General features: G+C 40.9%; 1 non-coding gene across 1 annotated transcript; it reads right to left on the reverse strand.

Annotated features, from left to right (window-relative positions):
• Positions 1-1226: 1226 nt before the first annotated feature.
• Positions 1227-1297, reverse strand: Trnag-gcc. Its single transcript has one exon. It is a non-coding gene; the product is annotated as a tRNA-Gly (tRNA).
• Between the last annotated feature and the right edge of the window lie 11767 nt (positions 1298-13064).

Genomic DNA, 13064 nt, shown 5'->3' on the forward strand with positions numbered 1-13064 from the left:
TGTGAAGACAACTTTGGAAGCTGGCACATGCATTCCTGATTGTATCTTTGGGAAGGTCTTTGAACGTCTCCTTCGTCTTCGTTGTCAGCTCATCCTTGATGTTGCAGGCAGTGCAGTTAGAGCCTTTCTCAACCGTACCCCACACATAGTAATCCATGGGATTAGAATCAGGAGAATTAAGGAGCCAGACGTTGGGGCTAAAATTGCAGAAATGCTCTGACTACCACTTGTAACTCTTTCTGGAGGTATGAAAAGGAGCCAGTCCTGACGCAACACATATGACCTTCAGGTAACAACCCTCTCCGGGCAAGGTTTGACAACTGTCCCCAGCAGCCATCTGAAATGACCTATGGCCCTGTTCAAACATTAGGAGAGGAATTCCAACATGCAGAAGCTGTGTCCCTTCGTGCTGGTCATAACTTTGTAGTCTCCGTTGCAGCTGTCCATGTCACATCCTACAGCCTTCACAGTGTTCACAAAACATTGAGCTGCTGTTCAAGATGCTGGCATTTTGATACCTGGTGCCAATCACCAGGATACAGGTAACTCTTTTCCAACATTCAGACGGCGTCCAGTTTTCTATGTCAACTTTAATATTTATGCTTTTCTGGTAACAAGACGGGCATCCAGCCATAGAAACTCTGCTTCAATAAGCTTCAGCTGACTCATCTAAGCATGGAAAAGCATGGACTTCATAATCCCGATTATCATGATGATATATACATCCACAAACACACACACATATGCATATGCACGTCATCATCATCATTGCTTAATGTCTGCCTTCGATGCTGGCATGGGTTGGACGGTTTGTCAGGAGCCTGCACCAGACTTCTCTGTCTGTTTTGGCACATGTAAAGGGTAAAAGGGTAAAGAGCCCCTTGAGTCATGAATGACAATAGGATTGCACCAAGGAAGTTCCCCTCCAAAGCACAAGTCTGGGCAAGGTTGCTTATGGAAGATTGACAGTTGGCCATGTATGCCATCCCCCCCTCTCCACACCATTAATGTTATCCAAGGGAAAGGGCAAAGGGGCCGATACAGCCTGGCACCAGCAACATCACAACTCATTTCTTCAGCTGAGTGAATTGGGGCAATGTGAAATAAAATATCTTGCTCAAGAACACAACACACAGCCTGGTCTGGGAATCGAATTCACTATGTAATGATAGTTAGCCTGATACTCTAACCACTGAGCCATGAGCCTTCACAAAACAACAATACACTGCAGTGGCTGGGACTCGAACCCAGGCCGCCTGCATGGCAAGCAAGCATTCTACCACTGAACCACTAATGCTTGCACATGTACACATATATATGTGTATATCTTTTGTCTGTTTGTCTTTCTAATGAATACACACACACACAACACCACCACCATTAACTAGCTATATACCATTGTCTCTACTACTCCCCCCCCCCCACCATAACACCATCATCCTTTCTCTGTCTTCTCCAGAAGCAGAGACAATTTCAATAACTCAATTTATCTTGTATGGTATTTAATATATCTTTATTTATCTTTGCTGTTCAAATACATCACATATTGGACTCTCTCTCTCTCTCATCTCACATTTGTTTCATGCACACACATGCACGTCTGCTTGTGTGTGTATGTATATACACACACACACACACATAAAGATATGTGTGTGTGCTGGAACAGCTTTGTCCGAGCTGTGCCACAATAGAAGACAGATGCAAAATATTGTTGTTGGGGGGGGGGTGCTGGTGACTGGTGTTGGTGGTGATATTTACTCTGTTGTATTAAAAGATCAACCTTTTAAATAAAGGTCAGTCTTCATATTGATACAATAGTATTGTTGTCATGGTGACAATGCCATCACCACACTACCACCACCACACTGTCATAACACTACGTTGTTGCTAATGTCGCAGTATAGAAGCTGTGTGGTGTGAATGTACCAATGGTTTACTATAGAAGCCCTGCTCTTTTCAGTATTGCAAAAGTACATGGTCTACACACACACACACACAATATATATATATATATATATATATAGAGAGAGAGAGAGAGAGAGAGAGAGTTCTTTTATCCTTTACCTGTTACTAGTTTTATTCATTAGACTGTGACCATGCTGGGGCACCACCTTCAAGAAGTTTTAGTCGAATGAATTGACCTCAGTACTTTTTTTTTAAAGCTTGGTACTTATTCTGTTGATCTATTTTGCCGAACTGCTAAGTTATGGGGATGTAAACACACCAACATCGGTCATCAAGTGGTGGTTGGGGACAAACATAGACACACACACACACACACACACACACATATTTACATGGAAAAAAAAACTGGCCCTTGATCGGTTATGATGACAAATGTTCCAGTTGGTTCAATCCACAGAACAGCCTGCTCGTGAAATTAACATGCAAGTGGCTGAGTACCCCACAGCCACATATACCCTTAATGTAGTTCTCAGGGAGATTCAATATGACACAGAATGTGACTAGGCTGGCCCTTGTGAATTACAGGTACAACTCATTCTTGCCAGCTGAGTGAAATGGGGCAATGTGAAATAAAGTGTCTTGCTCAAGGATACAATGTCTGCTGGGAATCAAACTCATGATGTTGTGATCATCAGCTGAATACCTTAAGTGCTAAGCTACATGCCTTCTCTGTGTGTGTGTGTGTGTGTGTGTGTGTGTGTGTGTGTGTGCAAGGTGTCCCCCAAAATTGTATTCACACTCTAACAACTGATAACTCAGTTTTTATTTCTTTTTCAATTTAACCCATTACAACTAATAGATGGAGTCCGACTGGGCTTTGAATAAAGGAAATTTAGCCAGAAGTGCTTCTTTAAGTGGCACTCCAGGCTAAATTTAGGAAGTCAAGCTGCAAGCACAGTTTAGGATGGAGTTTCAAACAGATCCATCCATGTGATTTCTAATCATACAAATTAGATGAGTTTGAAGCTGATGGAACTGTTCAGAATGTCCACAATGCAGGGTTGCAGTTTTAGAGAGTTGTTGTCATGTTTTTGACCAATAACATAAGCCCTGGATACATAGGGGACCTGTAATGGTCACCCCATATCTAGAACTGTTCAAAACTGTGTTCTAAAAGCTGAATCACATGTCTGGCCTTAACACTTGCTCACTTTCCAACAAACCACAATTAAACATCACATAGAAAAATACTTTTAAATTATTTTAATTTTTATCATTAATAATAATAATAATAATAATCCTTTGTACTAAAGGCACAAGGCCTGAAATCTTGGGGGAGGGGTCTAGTCAACTGCGTCGATCCTAGTGTTTCACTGGGACTTAATTTATTGACCCTGAAAGGATAAAAGGGAAAGTTAACCTTGCATGATAATAATAATACTTTCTACTATGAGCACAAGGCCTGAAATTTGGGAGAGGGGGATGGTCGATTAGATTGACCCAAGTACTCACCTGGTACTTAATTTATCGACCCTGAAAGGATGAAAGGCAAGGTCGACCTCGGCCGAATTTGAACCCAGAACGTAGCAGCAGACAAAATACTGCTAAGCATTTCGCCTGGCGTGCTAACGATTCTGCCAGCTCACCACCTTAATAAGGATAATAATTATACTGATAATGATAAGGCGAGCTGACAGAATCGTTAGCATGCCGGACAACCCAATACTTAGCAGCTTTTCGTCTGTTGTTACATTCTGAGTTCAAATCCTGCCTCTGTCAGTTTGGCCTTTCATCATTTCATGTTCAATAAAATAAGTTTTCATCAAGTCCTGAGGTCAATGTAATCAACTTCCCCCTCCCCTCACAAACTGTTGGCCCAACACCAGCATTTGAAACCATCGTTATCATTATTAGCAATAATGGGTTGAGCTGACCAAATCATTTCTGCACCAGTCAAAATGCTGAGCAGTATTTGTTTAGTCTTTATGTTCTGAGTTCAAATTCTGCTGAGGTCAACTCTGCCTTTCATCTCTTTGGGGTCAGAAAAATAAGTACCATTTAACCCTCTCCCTCGAAATTCCTTGTACCTATAATACAAAGGATTCATCATCATCATTTAATGTCCTCCTTCAGTTGGTTGGACAAATTATTATTATTAAAATGGCAAACTGGCAGGATTTTCAGAGGAATGGGAAAAAAATGTTTTTGAAGAATTTCCGCTTTAGATTCCAAGTTTCAAATTCTGGTGAGGTCGGCTTTTCCTTTCATCCTTTCAGGGTCGATAAATTAAGTACCAATCAAGTACTGGGGTGGGAGTGGGGGTCGATGTAATCGACTTTCCCTCTACCCCCAAAATCCAGTCCTTCTGTCTATAATAGAAAGGATTATTATTATTATTATTTTATGTTTGACTTTTGCCTTACATTTGTACAAGTTGGCTCCAAGTCCCACACAGGAACCTCAAAAGACAAGTTGGAAGTTCGTGTTGGTGTTATTATTATTATTATTATTATTATTATTGGTAGAATCGTTAGCATGCCAGGCAAAATGTTTTGTAGTGCTTCACCTGTATGCATGTTCTGAATTCAAATTCTGCTGAGGTCAACTATGCCTTTCATCTTTTTGGGGTTGATAAATTAAGTACCAGTCAAATACTGGGGTCACTGTAATCGACTGATCCCCTCCCCCCAAATTTCAGGCCTTATGCCTTTAGTAGAAAGGATTATTATTATTATATATTAAGATGGCGAACTGGCAAAATTGTTTGCACACCGGGCAAAATGCTTTACGTTCTGAGTTCAAATTCCATTAAGGTCGACTTTGCCTTTCATCCTTTTAGGTTCAATAAATTAAGTACCAGTCAAGTACTGGAGCTGATGTCATTGACTTACCTCCTCTCCCCAAATTTCAGGCCTTGTGCCTATAGTAGAAAGGTTTATTATTATTATTATTATTATTATTTTATTATTATTATTATTATTATTATGTTGTCAGTATTTCTCCTGTTCACACTAATTTACATCTTCCAGGCCATTAAATCTGTTCTAACCAGGAATGAAGCAACACCTAAACTTCTGCTGCTCCAGGAGACTTTCTTGAAACCTAGAAGTCAACCTCAGAACCTTTGTGCCTTATTTGACATGTTAAAAAGTGTAACTAAATCTCTCTGACATCTCAAACATGAAGGACAAATTGAAAAATGCAGTCCTGGATGTACTAAAAAGATGAGATAGTCAAAGTTGGATTGTCTATCATCAAGAATTTGATTTCATGTGGTTGACCTTGGGCTATCTGAGCAATATCAAAGTGGGACACAATAGATAATATAGTCCTAGATATATTTATGTTTGAATAAAAAATGGGATGGTCATGGCTAGAACATCTTTGATGATAGGTCTGTTGTACTAGGACTCACTTGGAGCTAAACAAAAACTCCACCAAGTCAGAGATAAACACAGACCATCAAATACACTGTGTCCACTCCGTGTGTCTCTTTGCCACTGCTACAATGGCCTCTGCTCTTCTGAATCGACCATTTTGTTTCATTCCCTATTCTGTTGCACTGTACCACCTCTTGTCTCGTTGACAGAAGAGGGCTGGGGTGGGGGGTGTACAATCATGACATAAGTGGGGGAGGCCAGCCAGAAGCCCTCTCTCCATCTCACAATCATGGATGGATTGTCACAAGAAAGATCATTACATCATCAAGTTACATTCACATGGGGACTTGACTAGAGTGGACCCCACTAAATGCACCCAATCCTTTGTTCTCTGAACCTTGGCTGTGGAGCCAGAATTGTGAAGTCAGAAGCAAGTATTGCGTTTCTAGAGTCACAATCAGTCAAACTGTATTGACTCTGACTCCAATTAAATGTTAACTGGGGTCAAAATGCATTAAAATTTTCCAATTTCTCAAATAATAATTTTCTTTTCTCCACTGAAAATAATGAAATCAGATTTAAGTGCTTCTATGAATTAGGACCTGTTAGAAATGATTCTGTTTCTTAGAAGAAAATATTGGTCAATTTCAGATTAAGGTCTTTGATTTAACCCCTATTCTATAAATACAAGGTTTCTGGAATAAATGTTGAGATAATTTTTTCAATATTTTACAATATAATTTATATTTCATGTAATCTTTCATGTTGAATTCTCTTCAATTTTAGATTCCAACAAGGTTTTAAACTCCTTGAGACCACCCCTGGTTGTATAATACAAACTTGCTGTTTTAAAAAGTGCTTAATCAAAACCTGCTTCTGTCAAAACTCCATGTCAATTTATGTTCCAAAAACCAGCTTAATAATGATAAATGTTATTTCACTAATTTGTTCATTACTTTTAAAATTAATTAAACCAAAGGCAGCATATTTCATCAGAAATATGGTAACAAAAGGGTTTAAAATAATAAAAACCCCATCACAACACAGCTGTAGCCTTTAAAGCTAAACTTTAAACAAGTTAGGGCGTTATAAAGTAGTTTGATCATTATTCGCATTGGCCTTGTATGTTGTGAGCTTTCAATTAATATAAGAAATATGTGATTAGACTAACTGCTAATTAGTAATTAAGGAGTTGGAGTTAGTGTTGGTCATGTTGTGTATTGACTTTACAGCTCCGCCCACAATGCAATTATCTTCCTGTTACCACACTGCGCAATTAGACACATCTAAAACAGTGGAGACCTTACAATGTAGGACACAGTCCCTTGTACTCTTTGTTATGACTCTCTGGTTTATGATTTCAAATTTCACTGAGGTCAATTTAATCCCTTCCAGGGGTGAATAAAAACAAAGTACCAGCCCAGGGGCTTGCTGGAACACTGGATGAGATGCTTTTTTGTGGTTTGTTCCTTTCCTTTGTGTTCTTTTGGATTGTTATGTAGGAGACGAAATTCTTCACATGGTTCTGGAATATGTTACTGGTGAGGGTCACTCTGGTGGAAGTACTGAGACCAGTTCTCTTGTTTAAGGATCACTCCTCTAACCCCTGGTCTCAGTGGACCCTGATTAATGTATTATTTCAGTTGTGTGGCCATCTATGCTAACCATTGAGTGTTCCACTGCCTGGGACAGTGTCTGGCTTTCTCTATCATTGCTCCAGTGTGGCCTTCACTGTCAAGAAATCACACCATCCAGGAAGAGGAGAAACAGTGAGAACATCTAATAAGAGATGTGTGTTTTATTAGTTTACGGTTCTTGGTTCAAATTCTGCCATTTTTTTGCAGAAATGGTGGTGGATGGATATTTTCTCTTGCTCCACCCAAAATGACAAAAGGCAAAGTTGATCCGAGAAACTCAGAACATAAAGAATTAAATATTGCAAAATATATAGTCTCACCAATCTGTCCCCCACTCTCTCTCTTACACATACATGCTACACACACACACACCCATGTATATATATATATGTATACGTTGTGAGAAGGAGGTGAAGATAGATGTATGACATACAAGGTATTCAGGCTAAATTCAACACTTTGCATAAATGGAAAGCAAAACACAATATTCCATCCAAAAATAAAAGTATTTATTAAAAAATCAAAAAATATTCACTAGATTATGGCTGGGAGATAACAGTTTACTCCTAGTAATCATCCTCAGCTTCCACCCTGGCCTGAAAACGGCTCTGGAATCTGGTGCCTGCATTCCTTACTTTCTGGAAAGATCTTCAAAGACTTCCTTGATCTTGGCCATCAGTGATGCTTTGGTGTTTCAGGCAGAACAGTTGGTGTCTTTCTCAACTATGCTCCATATATTGCTATCCATGGGATTGCAATTATGGGAATCAGGGGGCCAGACGTTGGGGGTTGGTGAAGTTGTAGAAATTCTCCAACAATCAATTCTGTCTTTTTCCAGAAGTATGGCAGGGAGCCAAATCCTTCTGCCACACAGATGGCCTTCCAACAAGAACCCTCTCCAACCTGGGATTAACCACTGTCTCCAGCAGCTTCGTGGGAAGGCTAACAGAGAGAGATTATACTCTGTATATAGCAGATTCACAGAAGCAATGAGCACTAATGACATGTGTGAAACAGATTTCTTTCAGATGCCCAGGAGGATCCTTAGAGGTAGCAAATAGCTTCTGTTACTCAGGAGACTTAATTAACTCTGGAAGAGATTTTTGTAAGTATAAGAATTGCTACAAAAAGAATAGGATAGAGACAGTTCAGAGAGGTATTACCTCTGTTGGGAACAAAAGGCTTCTCTCTGAGTGAAAAGTAGATTATGTGATGCATGTGTATGAACAAGCAATGCTATATGGGAGTGAGATGTGGGTCTTCAATGCAGAGTGTAGAGAGAAATGAAGCTAGCATGTTCCATCATTGGATATGCTACCGCATGTATATACAATCATGTGTTTTGAGAAAATATGTTGGAGGGGGAGAGAGTGAGTGTTAAAAAGATGAAGTGGGGGGGTGGGAGGTTTGTCAAGATTATGTGCAAGGGTATAGACTGAGACAAGTACTTTTTTATTTCAGTGACTGGGTCTTCTCAAGTGTGTGCTTGGGATGAGATGTGGGTTGGTGACAGGAAGAACATCTGGTTGAAGAAAAAAAATCTGCATAAAAAAATTCTGTTCAGCCCATGTGGAAAAGGGTTCGTTAAAATGATGATGATGATAAGCATATAGAAAACCTTCCATGTTTTCTATATGCTTCCTTCTCAACTCTCAGCTCGTTTTGATATGTGGTTTGTGCCTGATGAATATGTTTGAGGTATTTCTCAACATATGAAACCATTAATAGCACATGAATAACATGTATTGTGTCTATTAATATTTATCTCTCATCAGATGGAGAACTATTTTTGTTGATCTTACCATCACAGAACAGTACATTATATCATCATCATCATCATTTAATGTGCATCTTCCATGCATGCATGGGTAAGACGGATGACAGGAGCTGGCCAGGTAGAAGACTACCCCAGTCTACTGTGTCTGTTTTCACAGTTTTTTTTTACGGCTGGATGCCCTTCCTAACATCAACCATTCTGCAAAGTGGACTCAATGCTTTTAACGTGGCACCAATGCAGGTGAGGTTAGCTTTGGCATGATTTTTACAGCTGGATGCCCTTCCAAATGTCAACCATTTTACGGTGGCACCAGCACTGTGTTATGCTCCAATGTCAACCACTCGGTGCTATTGAGCTTGCCATGTAACTTACCCGACTAGAGAGGCCCCTTGCTTGAGAGGGGGAACAGGAGAAGCGGGTGGTGCTTTAAGTGAGATGTTAAGAGGTCAGAGTTTGTTTTCTATGTAAGTATGACACTAAGATTTGGCTGAAAGCAATGACAACAATCCTTGTTAGTACCTTATGGAGTTTATAAACATTGTCCAAAATCTCTCCAACAACTGTGGAAGGTGCTGTAAGTGATCTGGCAGAGAGGAATTATTGCCAACCAATGGAGGGAGGCTGGGATTGTTTGGACCCTGAAGGAGGAGAATTCAAAGAGAATCACCCAGTGCAGCACCTTCTCACTACTTAGCATTGAAGGCAAAATATTCTTCAGTATCTTGTCATGTTGGTTAACAAAATTTCTTTGAGAGATCGAATTCATAAACACATCGATACAAGAAAGTGGAACTGCTGGAACCCCCAGCTGCCAAAAGCCCACCAGAGTGATTACACAGCTCCTAAGAGAAGCAAAGGAAGGTTAGGGAGATCTAGTGGTACTGTGGCTGGACCTTGCAAATCTTTGCAGGCCCATGCCACACAAGCTGGTTGAAGAGGGTTTCCAAAGACACCACATCCTATAGAAGATCACCAACCTTGTTCTGAATTATTATTGCATCTTCCACGTGGGAGACATCTCTAAGCTTACATACTTACAGACATCCATGTTGAACAGGTTGGAAGGGATAATATGACTGGTTGTTCCATCTCAGTAACCCTTCCATTCCACCTCTTGCCATGAACTTGGGTTGGGGTCAAGATAGCAGAGGTTGAGTGTGAAAGATCCCAGATAAAATCTAACTTGTAGCAGTCAGTATTAAGGGCCTTCATGGACAACATGCTGGTGGCAGGTGGACCCTTCAAGGACCTCAGTAGCTTATTTTATGAGCAAGGATGAACTTCAAACCATCAAAATCGAGGTCTCTTGTGCTGAGGAAAGGGCAAGTGGGGGAAAAGTTTCACTTCGACTTGTTTGACATTGCTATTCCAACTTTGGCAGAAGAACGAGGGAAGTGCATGGGGAAGAAAACTGGATTGCTCAGCTGCTCCAAACCTTGGGCATCCTAGCATGCTATCCTGTCCAGATTTTGTGGCCCCAGTCATCATATGATGTTAGCATGTCAAGTATGGAAACTGTGCAGAAGATCAGCAGTTTTTTGAGGAGGTGGCTTGCCTTAGCAATGAACCTAAACAGCATCATTCTGTAGAGGTGAACCAACTCTTCAGTAGCCTTTCAAGTGAGTCTGTAGTGTCAAGAAGAAGAGAAACCATGACGTACAGAGATACCAGTGACACAAAAGTGACAGCAGCTGGCTTTGAAGTTAAATGCTCCCAGACCCCAGAAACACAGTGTGTCATTGCCTTCTCCACCCCTGCCAACCAATTCCCATTGTCTTCCTCTGCCTATTGTCTCCACCAATCGATACCTTTCCATGTCTTCTCATTTCTGTGTTTTTCTTCATCAATAACAACTCACTTATCCTCTCTTATCACCCTCAATGCCCTCACACATCCCCTGCAATCCCTGCCTCTCCTATATTTCACTCCATCACCTCTTTCCTTCCCATTTGCCCAGTCCTTTCTCTATCACCTCACCTGTTCTCACCTGCACCAATGTCCCCCCTCGAAGGCATGTCTCAGCACATCTTTGCCACCACCTCACCCTCACTGTTGCTCTCTTATCTTACTCTCTAACCCACTCTCTTCTCCAAACTGGGATATCCATGTATCTCCTCGACAGCAAGACACCTGTCCTCGCACCCACCGTCTCTCGACTAACACAAAGCCGCCCCCGTCTCAATACTACTCCCCACTTAAAGCTGAGGAGTTTTGTCTCTGCAGATTGCTTGGTGACCTTGTCGTTGATGAAACCACGTAAGAAGCACCCAGTGCTCTCTCTCTGAAGTGGTTGGCGTTAGGAAAGGCATCCAGCCACAGAGACCATGCCAAAACGATGGAACCCGGTGCAGCAACCGGTCTTGCAGTTCCTGTCAAACCGTCCAGCCCATGCTAAGATGGGAAACAAACGTTAAATGATTATTATATATATATATATATACATACATACATACCGCCATACTCGCCAACCACACACACGTGTGTGTATGTATATATATATATATTTATTTATAGACAGTTGTGTGTAATTATATATATATGTATATAAAATATTTCGTTGGACCACATTCCAGTTACATATCAGCAAAGAAGGAGCTGTGTGTGTGCGTATTACATTATATTACACGGTATTATATATTCTCCCCAACCATTTCTTCTCTCAGGCTGTTGCTGCTGCCATTACAGCACATTGCCTTCCTCCCCCTCTCTCTTCTCTTACTGCTCCTTTTGCCACTCTCTTTATATTACCATCTCTTTCTTCACTCTCTCTCTCAATGTTTACATACCTCTCTACATTTTATTTTCTAGTTTATACTCCTACTACGTTTTTCACCCTCTCTCCAAATCACTATTACTCTCTCTCTCTCTCTTCTCTCACTATTGACCTCTCTTTATGTCTTTGCCTTTCCTTCCCACACAATCAATTCTGACTACTTCATGTTCCTCCTCCTTTCCCTCCTTTATAGTCTCACCGTTTTCCCTATCCCCCACACTATGTCTTTTCATTCTCCTCGCTAATTTACTTCCTTTTTTTACTTCGACTCTTATATTTTGCATCCCCTCCCACTATTGCCTTCAACTCTCACTTGCTACTATGTTTTTCTCTCTATTACTCATACTTTTTCTCTTCCTTCCTCATATTCAAATTCTTACTCTCTCTTTCCTTCCCTCTCTTACATTTCTTTAGTTTCTTTTCCTTCCTCCCCTTCGCATTCTGCCGTTCCTCTCACTCTTCCTCATTCTTCCGCTGTTGCGGAACTACACACATCGAAGCACTGCTTTAACATTATATAATAGTCCGTGTGCCAAATTAATCCGGCTGCCCACTTATATTTTTAAGCAAAGGGTCAGTTACGGAATCAAATTTTTTCACTCTGAAATCTTTTTCAACGCAGTAAAGAAATCTGCTCCGGTGTTGGGGTTTGAGTTCGGCCCCTGAACCACTTATTTATGCTCATGTTGTGTATGTGTGTGTGTGTGTGAGTGTGTATGTGTAGCGGATGACTACATAATGTATCAGTGATGTTGTGAGTCCCGTGCCAGAACCTCCCGGACTTTATTTACCTCAAACACCGCCACCGCCGCCGCCACCACCACCAACATTATTATTGTTGTTGTTGTTACAGTTGTTATTGTTATTGTGGTGGTCGTTGTTGGAGCGATCAACACATTAAAGCCACAGGCTCACCTCACTACATCTCCACACACACACAGCTCTGTGTGTGTGTGTGTATATGTTTCTACCAAGGAGTCTTACCGCCTCAACCTCCACCACTTCTACCACCACCACCACCACGGCTCGCTGATCGATTCCCTTGGAACATCGACCCCCTTTTTTTTTTTTTGACCTGTTTTGGTCTCTTTATCTGACCCCTTACCTCTGGCTATTTTACACGGGACCACCAGCAGGCGCCGGCCATGGGCAATGCCAGCGACGGCAAAAGAAAGGGGATCCAGCGAAAAACGGTAGGTGTCCGCTGGGGATCGAAACCTTCACCCACTTTATACTAAATATCTCTCATCAGCTTTCCTCTATCCTTTCCACACATTGCCACATCGATTTCCAAACCCCGGGATCTTCTTCCTTGCATATCACTTCACACCACACACACCGCTTTATACACTCCTTATGTGTGTATTATGCTTCGAAGGATTTGGCCATATTTACGCAAATTATGCATTATATATACATTGTGAGTGTAGGTATATAATATACCATTACGTTATATGTCTTTATATACACATCACCTGATTACTTGCAACGTATATATATATAACACACACATTCTTACACACAAAGCTGAGATGATGTATAATTTACTGTGATATATAAATCGTGGATAAGAAGCCGACTTGCACTATGTG

This window comes from Octopus sinensis, unplaced genomic scaffold, assembly GCF_006345805.1.
Source record: "Octopus sinensis unplaced genomic scaffold, ASM634580v1 Contig00058, whole genome shotgun sequence".
In the NCBI taxonomy this organism is placed as follows: domain Eukaryota; kingdom Metazoa; phylum Mollusca; class Cephalopoda; order Octopoda; family Octopodidae; genus Octopus; species Octopus sinensis.